General features: G+C 36.9%; 1 pseudogene; it reads left to right on the top strand.

Moving 5' to 3' along the window:
- Positions 1-3,223: 3,223 nt before the first annotated feature.
- Positions 3,224-4,095, top strand: LOC143655135 (E3 SUMO-protein ligase PIAS2 pseudogene; annotated as a pseudogene).
- Positions 4,096-11,486: the final 7,391 nt, after the last annotated feature.

Below are 11,486 nucleotides of genomic sequence, written 5' to 3'. Positions count from 1 at the left end.
ACATTTTGGTTTCAAGGAGCATGAAAACTTATGTTTATGCAATAGTGTGCAATAATAGCATTTTGTCTAAAAAAGTCTATATATCTTAATTTAAAAATACTTTATTGCTAACATTGCTAGCCATCATCTGAGGCTTCAGTCAGTTTACTCTTTTTGCTGATTATAAATCTTGCCTGAAAGTTGATGGCTGCTGACTGATAAGGGTGGCAATGGCTGAAGGTTGGGTTGGCTGTGGCAATTTCTTAAAATAAGACAACAATGAAGTTTGCCACATAAATTGCCCCTTCCTTTCATGAAAGATTTCTCTGCAGCATGTAATACTGTTTGATAGCATTTCAACCACAGTAGAATGTCTTTCAGAATTGGAGTCAATCCTCTCAAGCCCTACTACTACTAAGTTTACGGACGATTTCGAATCCTTTGTTGCCATTTCAACAACGTACATGGCATCTTCACCAGAAGTAGATTCCATCTCAATAAACCACTTTCTTTGCCATCCCTAAGAAGCAATTCTTCATCTGTTAAAGTTTATCATGAGATTGCAGTAATTCAGTCACAACTTCAGGTTCCACTTCTAATTCTAATTCTCTTAATATTTCAACCATTTCTGCAGTTACTTCCTCCACTGGAGTCCTGAACCCCTCAAATCCACCCATGAGGGTTGGAATTAACTTCTTCCCAACTCCTGTTGATGTTGATATTTTGATCTCCTCCTATGAATCACACATGTTCTGTGTGGCAGTTAGAATGATGAATCCTCCCCAGAAGTTTCCAATTGACTTTCCCAGATCCATCAGAGGAATCACTATTTACGGCAGCTATAACCTTGTGAAATGTATTTCTCCAATAATAAGACTCCACTAATAAGTTGAAATGAATCCATGATCCATGGGTGTTCTAGTTTGCTAGCTGCCGGAATGAAACACACCAGAGACAGATTGGCTTTTAATAAAAGGGGATTTATTTTGTTGGTTCTTCAGAGGAAAGGCAGCTAACTTTCCACTGAGGTTCTTTCTTACATGGAAGGCACAGGATGGTCTCTGCTGGTCTTCTCTCCAGGCCCCTGGGTTCCAACAACTTTCCCCGGGGTGACTTCTTTCTGCATCTCCAAAGGCCTGGGCTGAGCTGCAAGTGCTGAGATGAGGAATGCTGAGCTGCTTAGGCTGTGCTACATTGCACTCTCTCATTTAAGCACCAGCCAATTAAGTCAAACGTCATTCATTTTAGCAGACACGCCTCCTAGACGACTGCAGATGTAATTGGCAACAGATGAGGTTCACACACCATTGGCTTATGTCCGCAGCAACAAGATTAGGTATGCTCACCTGGCCAAGTTGAGAACTGAATCTAACGCAGTGGGCTACAACATGGATGCTAGGTTAGCAAGCATGAAAATAATATTGATCTCATTTTTTGTCTCCATCAGAGATCCTGGGTGACCAGGTGCATTGTCAATGAGCAGTAATATTTTGAAAGGAATCTTTTTCTGAGCAGTAGTTCTCAAAAGTAGGCTTAAAATACAGTAAACTATAAACTAAACAGATGTACTAGCATCTAGGCTTTTTTGTTCCATTTATACAGCCCAAGCACAGTATATTTAGGCTTATTCTTAAAGGCCCTAAAATTTTCCAAGTGGTAAATGAACATTGGCTTTAACTTAAAGTCACCAGCTGCATTAGACCCTAACAAGAGAATCAGTTCATCCTTTGAATGTTTGAAGCCAGGCATTGACTTCTCCTCTCTAACTATGAATATCCTAGATAGCATCTTCTTCCAATATAAAGCTGTTTTGTCTCATTGAAAATCTGTTATTTACTGTTCTCACCTTCATCAGTAATCTTAACTATATCATCTGGATAACTTGCTGCAGCCGCTACCTCCACACTTGCTGCTTAATCTTGCACTTTTATGTTATGGAAACAACTTCTTTCCTTAAACCTCATGAACCAACCTCTGCTAGCTTCAAACTTTTCTTCTGCAGCTTCCTTACTTTTCTCAACCTTCATAGAATAGAAGAGATTAGGGCTTGTGCTGGTTTGAAAGGATGTATGTCCCCTAGAAAAGCCATGTTTTAATCTAAATCCAATTTCATAAAGATAGAATAATCCCTCTTCAATACTGTATATTTGAAACTGTAATCACATCATCTCCCTGGAGATGTGATTTAATCAAGAGTGGTTGATACACTGGATTAGGTAACGGCAGTCCTATAAAAGAGGAAACAGTTTGGAGAATGAAGGAAATTCAGAGAGAGCAGAGAACGACATAGCCACGAGAAGCAGGGAGCCCACAAGCCAGCGACCTTTGAAGATGAAGGAAAATGCCTCCCAGGGAGCTTCATGAAACAGGAAGCCAGGAGAGAAAGCTAGCAGATGACACTGTGCTCACCATGAGGCTTTCCAGATGAGAGAGAAACCGTGACTGTGTTCACCATGTGCCTTCTCGGATGAAAGATAGACCCTGAACTTCATCAGCCATATTGAACCAAGGTGTCTTTCCCTGGATTCCTTTGATTGGACATTTCTATAGACTTGCCTCAATTGGGATATTATTTCAGCCTTAAGACTGTAAACTAGCAACTTATTAGATTCCCCTGTTTAAAAGCCATTTCATTTCTGGTATATTTCATTCCAGCAGCTAGCAAACTAGTACAGGGCTTTTCTCTGGATTACACTTTGGCTTAAAGCAATGTTGTAGCTGGTTTGATCTTCTATCCAGACCACTAAAACTTTCTCCATATCAGCAACAAGGCTTTCATTTTCTTATCATTTGTGTGTTCACTGGAGTAGCACTTTAAATTCCTTTCAAGAACTTTTTTTTATATTCATAACTTGGCTAACTGTTTGGCATAAGAGACCTAGCTTTTGTCCTATCTCAACTTTTGACATGCCTTCTTCACTAAGCTAAATATTTCCAGCTTTTCATTTCAAGTGAGACTTGGGACTCTTCCTTTCATTTGAACACTTGGAGGCCATTGTAGGGTTATTAATTGACCTGATTTCAATATTATTGTGTCTCAGGGACTAGAAGGGCCCAAGAGAGATGGGGAAACAGTCAGTCAGTGGAGCAATCAGAACATAAACATTTGTTGATTAAGTTTGCCTCCTTTGATGGGCACATATTGTGGCACCCCAAAGCAATTGCCATGGTAGTATCAAAGATAACTGATCACAGAATACCATAACAAATGTAATAATATTTATAAAATCATATTTTCATCTCATGGGCAACAGAAATTGGAAAGAATTACTCCATGTCTATACATCTTGTATGACAGCTTACATCAGCCATGTTATTATAGAGATTAAAAATGAAAGGTATTAGAAATGCTGATCATTCCAGAGCACTAATTAAAGAAAAACTTACTGCAGATCCTGATAGTAAAATTGCTACAACTAGCCTGCGGGTATTCTTGATGTGTCCTTTAGGAAAAATGAGTCTGACAATCCCATGCCATGCAGTGACTTGTACACACTTTCAACGTTTTGATGCTGTTCTTTATCTACAAAAGAATGAGAAGCAGCCCACCTGGAGTGTGTGACCAAAAGGCTATCTATGAAAGGCTAATATTAGATGGGATTTTTATGGAAATTCTCAATGACAGTTATGATATGGATGAAATCATATTCCAAGAAGATGGTTCTTGATGTCCAATGAGACCAGAAAAATAAGCTATCCAATTATCCAGCCCACCATGTACAAAAATAGAAACTTTTACTGTCCTCAGTAAGCTGCGTTCAGTGACTATAACCAATGAGGCAAACAAGATGAGAGTGGATGCAATTGACCTAACAAAAGAAAGTTCTTCTGATGAAGAGGAAGACCCTCCTGCCAAAAGGAAATTCATCTTTAAAGTCAGAAACACAAAGCACCCCAGCCAAAGGGGTTCTCACACATCAGCCATCTTCTATAAGGGTGCCCAGTGTGACTTCAGTTGATCCTGCTGCTATTCCAACTTCATTAACAGACCACTCAGTACCATCCCAGCACATGCCAATATCAAGCATGTCATCAGATTTGCCAGGAGATCAAGGAAGAAACGACGTTAATAATGAACTGCAGCTTGGAACAACTTCTGACACTGTGCAACAATGAATACAAAATAAAATAAATAATTTGAATTTATGGAATGGAAAAAAAATATCTGAAATATTGCAATAATTACCAAAATGTGACACAGCGACATGGAGTGAGCCCATATGTTGGAAAAATGGTGCTGACAGACTTGTTTGATGCCAGGTAGTCACAGAACTTCAATTTTTAAGAAATGCAAAAACTGCAAAGTGCAGTAAAGTGAAGTGCTTGTATATGACCTTTATATAATATGATGAAAATGGCACTTCTGTGGTCTTCATTCCCAAAACCCATGACTCCAGGCTTACCATGAGTTAAACATCAGAAAAATCCAATTTGAGGAACAGTCTACAAAATACCTGACAAATACTGTCCAAAGGTGTCAAGGTCATCAAAAACATGGAAAATCCAAGAAAATGTCAGAACCAAGAGAAGCTTAAGGAGACATGATGACTAAATGTAATATTGTATCCTGGAACAGAAAGCAACATTACATAAAAGCCAAAAAAAAATTGAATAAGCATATACTCTAGTTGATAACAATGTTTTAATATTAGTAGTATTATTCCATTAATTGTAACAAATTATCATAGCTGTATAAGATGCTAATAATAAGGGAAAATATATGGAAATACTCTGTATTATCTTTGCAATTTTTCTATAAATCTAAAACTGCTCTAAAAAATTAAAGTTTATTTTTTAAAAAAGTAAAGGAATTCTCATATGAAAGCTGAAACTCTTGGTTTAGGGTTAGCTAAATATCCTAGAAAGAAAATCCCTAATACTGGACCACCTCTTATGTGTCACTTCAGATGCTTTCAAATCCTTTCAGCCTCTTCTCCCTGTACAAGTTCTGTGCAGGTATCTATCACTTTTGCACAGGTTCAGGCTTACTGCATCTCATGATGCCACACTCCTTTCCTGCCCTAGTACTTCTCTGACATCACAGCATGGGACACTTTCTCAAGGGAACCCACTCAAAACACACACAGGGGGAAGTTTAAAGGAGCTACCCTAACAGACTCTTTGGATTGCCTGCAAGTGTTCTTACAGGACATTGACTCCCAGGTGACAGATGAAAGACCCTGTTCCATAAATTCTCCCTTATTCAGGCTTTATTCTTCCCTCTGTTTATCTAACACCTTCAAATCCTCTCCTACCTGTGCTCTCCCAGTTCCTGCCATATGTATTAGCCAAGTTCTGAAATTCCTTTGGTATGTGAGCTGTTTTACTCGGGCTCGAGAACTGTGCTGAACCCTTCCAGGCTGTGCTGAGACCTGGCCCTGTTATTGGCCTGAAGACCTGAGGAGCTTTTGAGAAGGACGAGCATCATCCTGTAAGGCACTTGGCTCAGGTGGTCATTGCCTGATCTTCGGGCAAAAAGAGGCTGCACTCCTCTGCAAAGAGGAGGGGGCTACTTTGCATTTCTGGTGGGTACAAGGGAATCTGGATCCTTTAGTTCAGATCCCCCTAAAAGTGGACTTGAGGAATGTCTTATGTTTCAAAGGAGCACTTCCCAAATAAATATGTGTGTTGGGTAAAGAAGTGGGGAAAATGAAACAGAAAAGGGTAAAACACAATGAAGAGTTGTCCAATGGTGGCTCAGTGGCAGAATTCTCGCCTGCCATGCCAGAGACCTGGGTTCGAGTTCCAGAGCCTGCCCATGCCAAAAACAAATAAGCAAACAAACAAAAAACACAATGAAGGTTTCATTACTGCATGGATTACCACTGTGAGTGGCCAGGACTCCAGCTTTAATTATCCCTGTAGAACATGCCTCAATCATCCACAAACAGGGTAGGAAAACTAGAGTGTTTGTTTACCAACCTCCATACCTTGTTGGCTGAAGGTTATCCCAGAGGCATTTCACTCCAGCATTTCTGGGTTGCTCTGCACATGGGTTTCACAAACACACAAGGCACTAGAGAGAGTTCTCAGGGAGAGAAGCAGAGAATGGCAGGTACTGAAATGGTAAGCTGTCTATGGGCATAGGAACTGTCCACTACGGCTCCAGGTAAAATTAGAGATGGCCTCTAAGAAAAGACATCAACAGCATCTACCATGCAAGGTTTTAAAAGTCTCAGGCTTATCCATCTCAATGTCCCAAGGAACCATATGTTTAATTATCAGAGCTCAAGATAGGAGACTTCTATGCTACTATTTTAACAGGAAGATCAAGCCCAGAGATCAGGAGTGAGTGACAAGAGGAATGAAGCAGGAAAGGAAGAAGACCCAAGATAAGCATATGACTGATTGCTTGAACTCATGACACTTCCCAAAAGACCATATAAAACATGGCTAGCAGCCTTCTGTGGGGAGGGAGAAAGGGAAGTCAGTGGGCAAATACTTGACTAATGGGAATGGGCAAACATTAGGGTCTTAACTATCCACACATCCAGGATGTGCATGTGCAGACTCCAAGAAAGGCCCCAGGGTGAGAGGAGAGAGATGCTTAGCATGAGGTCAAGTTGCTGCCAGACTGCACCTACGTGTGAAGTCGTTCATGGCCCATGTAGAGCTAGTTACTACAGCAGCAACTGATAAAAGAGAGATGAGGCTGAAAGGATGTGAAGTGGAGCAGGAGCGGTGTCTGCTCAGGAGGCTGAATGATATAGAACCAAAACACTGGCAATAATATATAAGATGGAGGGAAGATGCATTAGAATGCTTTCCATCTTTATCCTCCTCTTGACCAATACAAAGTCTAAGCTCAATTTACCTTTAAGTCAATTTTCATGTTAACACATAAAGGTGAGCATCTATAAATTCCAAATCAGTAGAAGGAGAAAAGAGAATACAGGATTCAATCAATTTAAGAAGTCAAGAAAAGGGTTTGGGGAGAGAAATGGGTAAAAAAAAAAAAAAAAAAAAAACCCACAAGACAGTAGAATCACTAAGAGTAATGGATTAAATATTCCTTAAAGACAGATAATCTGGTCGGCTCTTTAAAAAATGGCTATAGAATGATTGGTTTCACAATTTGGGAATAAATTGATGGAAGAGATACACCTAGCAAATACTACAAAAAAAGAGAAAGAAAGCAAGCTAATGTTAAAATACTCATGGAAGATTAAGTAGACATAGATCAATATATGGTATTTATCCCGAACGAGGCATTTTTCCTAAGGGACAATGCACTTTGTGTGTATATATATATATATCATAACCTTAATATAAAGCAAGAACTGGCAGAAGATTTTATTATGACTATATGCTTGTCAAATTTTCCTTATATTTCTACTTTAGATCTCCCAAATTGATAAGTATGGAGAAGATTTGAAGTAGGCAATTAACAGGTTTATTCCAGTAAACATATCCAGAAGAGCCCAGCAGCTAATCAAATATAGAACATTTATAAAATTATACATATATACGCATACGAAAAAAGACATTTTTAGTTTCCAAAAAATCAATATACAGACCACGGTCCCTGACTGCAATGCAATTAAATAAGAGTTCAATAAAATTTTCTACATTAAATTTAAAAGAGCTTATATTATTTTGCCTACATTTGTGTTTAATAAACCTCCGTGTACTCATCATGCAGCCTCATTTATTAGCTCAGAATCAATTCTGTTTCATCTTTATCCTACCTACTTCCTTATTCCCTTATTATTTTGAAGAAAATCTAATAAATCAGACCTTAGAAAAATACAATGAAATATTTATGAATAAAATAAGCACTCTAACCTACAGGGTGTTTAAAATTTCTGTATCCTACAAGTTTGCTTTTGTAGTTCTTTTGTTCTTTGTCAAGGCTTAAAAACAAAGAAATATGGATGGCCAAGAAAGCAAAATCCCATTCTACTGATTTCTGTCTTTTTTGCTATTTTTTCCTTCCCCCTAATTTATTCAAGTAGATGATTTTGGTAGTCTGAGTCTGTTTTGGACAAGCATTTCTAAATATTTAAAGGGTAATGTGTTTATTTTCAAATATTAGAACTTAAAGGTAATACATTTGCATGGTAGTAAGGAAACTACTGTAAAATGTTCAGAATCAAATAAATGATTATATAACTTGTGCCTTCCCTTTCTTCTTAAAACAAACTCCTAGCCAAACAGAAATGAAAATGGATAAAACAATTGAGATTATTCTCGATTCATAAGGATAATGGTGAGCAAACTTGTCCTGTGATCCGTGTTTTCACACCTATTGGAATAATTTATTCCTTTGTTTTGATAATTTTCTGATAAATAGAAAACCTGACTAAATCAACAGTGATATTTTAAAAATATATATATTAAAATATCTTACTGTCAGGCATTCTTTTAAGCTTGGGGAAAAAAGCAATAAGCAATCAGTACTGTTTTAAGTAGCAGGAGATGTGTGCATTTGTGTGTGCATGTGCGTCAGGGATGTCATGGGAAAGGGATCGTGCAGGGCAAACCAAATCCCACCACGTCCAGATGGTTTTACCAAACCTTTACATTCTGTTTTGATATCAAGTTTATACTCACTTTGGTCTATATGAAACATGGATGTTTTTCTTAAAGTTGGATAATATTCCCCCTTGTTTTAGTCTCTCTGTGTAAACATAAAACGGTCTTATATACTTGGATGCAAAAATCTTAGATTCAGTTTGCTAGCACTTCATTTATCCATCTACAGATAAATAATATTTATATACAGAAAAAAGAGTTTTATCATAACCAAGTAAAGTTTACCCCAAAAATGCAAGGACAGTTAAATATTGGGATGATATGCAGAAATACATTAGACTAATAGATTTAAAGAATCATAGACTTATTTCAATAGATTTCTTAAAAGCATCTAGGAAAATGTAATGCCCATTGATGAATATTCTAACCAACTGTGAATGGAAGAAAACATAACCTGATAGGGAGTATGTGCTAGTTTAAAAGGATTTATGTACCCTAGAAAAGCCATGTTTTAATCCTGATCCAATATTGTGGTAGCAATCGTTTCTTTTAAACCCTATTCAGTACAGTATATTGAAAGCTTGACTAGATTATTTTCACAGAGAAGTGACTTGCCCAATTGTGGGTATTAACCTTTCATTAGAAGATGTGACTCCACCCATTCCAGGTGGGACTTGATGAGTTTACTGGAATCCTTTAAAAGACATAACATTTTGGAGAGGGTCTTGAGATCAACAGAGCCCCATGCAGCCAGACACCTTTGGAGATGACAAAGGAGTGTGTCCCCAGGGGAACTTTATGAAACGAGAAGCGTGGAGAAAAAGCTAGCAGACATCACCATATTCACCATGTGCCTTTCCAGTTAACAGAGAAACCCTCAAATTCACTGGCTATTGTTGAGTGAAGGTAACCTCTTGTTCGTGCTTTAATTTGGACATTTTTATAAACTTGCTCTAATTTGGACATTTTCACAGTCTTAGAACTGTAAACTAGCAACTTCATAAATTCCCCTTTATAAAAGTCATTCCATTTCTGATATATTACATTGCAACAACTAGCAAACTAGAGCAAAGTATCTACCAAAAGGTCACAGAACATCTCATGATTAATGATAACACTGGTTTGGAAGCAATTCTATTAAACTTAGGAACAAGGCAAAGGTGCCCAGCCACTCCTAGTAGCCAACGTTGTACTAGAGCTTCTAGTTAATTCAATAAAACAAAAGAAATTAAGTGTTAAGAATGAAAAGGAATAAAATAAATGACTGCAGATGTTATCATCACCAAAAAAAAACTAAGAGCGTTCACTGAACTCAAAAATTTCTATCAGCTTGTCTATAAATTACAATAAAATCAAGTAGTTCTATGTTCTATCAACAATAAATTATAAAAGAAAATTTTAAATCACCTCCCATAGCAACTATCTTTAGGGATGTATATATTTTACTAGTTATACTCCTAAGATCTTTAAGGGAAAAACTATATTGCTCTTTATAATCTTATTAAAGATTTAATGAAAGATAGGCATTTGAGTCTTCCCATCCACGAATATTAAATCTAATGGTCAATATTCCCCAAAAATCAATATTTAAATCAAATGTGATTTTATGAATTCTGAGAAAAGTTTTCACAGAACTAGACTTGCTAGTGGTAAAATTTATTTGGATGAATGAAAACTGTAGATTTATTTTTATAAAATAAGGGTGGGGAGACTTGCCATGCCACATAGAAGTTTTATTATAAAACCATATTAACAAAATGATATGGGTTGGAATGTGGAGGGGGGGGTGGGGGTGATAAACACACCAATGACACAGAACATAAGGCACAGATAAAGACATATGCATAGTATCCTACAGAAGTGGCACAAAAAATTGGTGGAGGAGAAGAAATATTCAATAAATGATGTTAGACCCTACCTCCCATCATTAAAACAATTTTTGCAGTAGACTAAAACTTATCTTTAAAAAAAAAAGTTTTTCATGAGGCTTAAATGCAAAAGCAAAACTCAAAAAAAAATTAGGAGGAAAATATAGAATATCTTGATTAATTCAGTAGGAAAGTAGTTCTTACACAAAACAAACAAATGTAATAAAGGAAATATCCTTAAACTATTTGCTTTTTATGTAATAAATGTGATTACATTAAAATGTAAAACTTACTAGCCATAGATCAGGGGAAAATAATTGCAACAAGAATTGCAAAAGACTGCATTCAGTGTATAGAAAATTCCTACAACTGATATGAAAAGACAGCCAATAGACAAATGGAAAGATGAGAAAAATTCACAAGAGAAAATCAAAATGGCCAATGACCATAAAAGATCTTCAACCCACTAGTCATCAGAGAAATGTAAAATAAACTTACCTTGAGATATGAAAGATACTCATCAGATTAACAAAACCGAAAATTGGGATTTTTCAGACATGGTTACTGAACTGCAAATTGACACCCTCCTAGGATATATTGCCAAATTGCTCATCCACAATTTACTTCTGGATCATTTATGTCATAAATGCAATATATGCATTTATGTCTCTAGGAATATTCTCTAGAGAAACCAGAAATGTATAAGGATGCTTACTGCAGCAAAATTTTTAATAGCAAAAAAATGAGAACCAACCTGGGTGTCAAAAAGAAATGGGTAAACTGGGCTATAATCAATAGTAGTATATTCCTCAGCAGGTAAGTGTGTATGTACGTGTTTATATCACAGACACACATATTTCTATACTGCACCTACAAACATGGATATTACATGACAGAACGGAGGCAGAAGGAAGCAAGCTTCAGAAGACACACAATGTGATAACGTTTATGTATACATTTTTAAAAAAACAAGTATAATGTTCAGTCCACATATTTTATAGATTTGATAGGCCAACCACAAGCATAGGCTGCTTCTTTGCAGAGAAAACTACTGTATCCAATAAATCTACCTGGACAGAAGTTTATGGAATGATTTTCTTCCACTAAATACATAAATTTCTATGCAGAAATGCCAAGGCTTCCCACACCAAGCTACAACTCCCT

The sequence above is a fragment of the Tamandua tetradactyla genome, chromosome 14, assembly GCF_023851605.1.
Source record: "Tamandua tetradactyla isolate mTamTet1 chromosome 14, mTamTet1.pri, whole genome shotgun sequence".
Lineage (NCBI taxonomy): Eukaryota > Metazoa > Chordata > Mammalia > Pilosa > Myrmecophagidae > Tamandua > Tamandua tetradactyla.
Note: the sequence above shows the minus strand (reverse complement) of the source record. Positions and strands in the feature narration are given on the sequence as shown.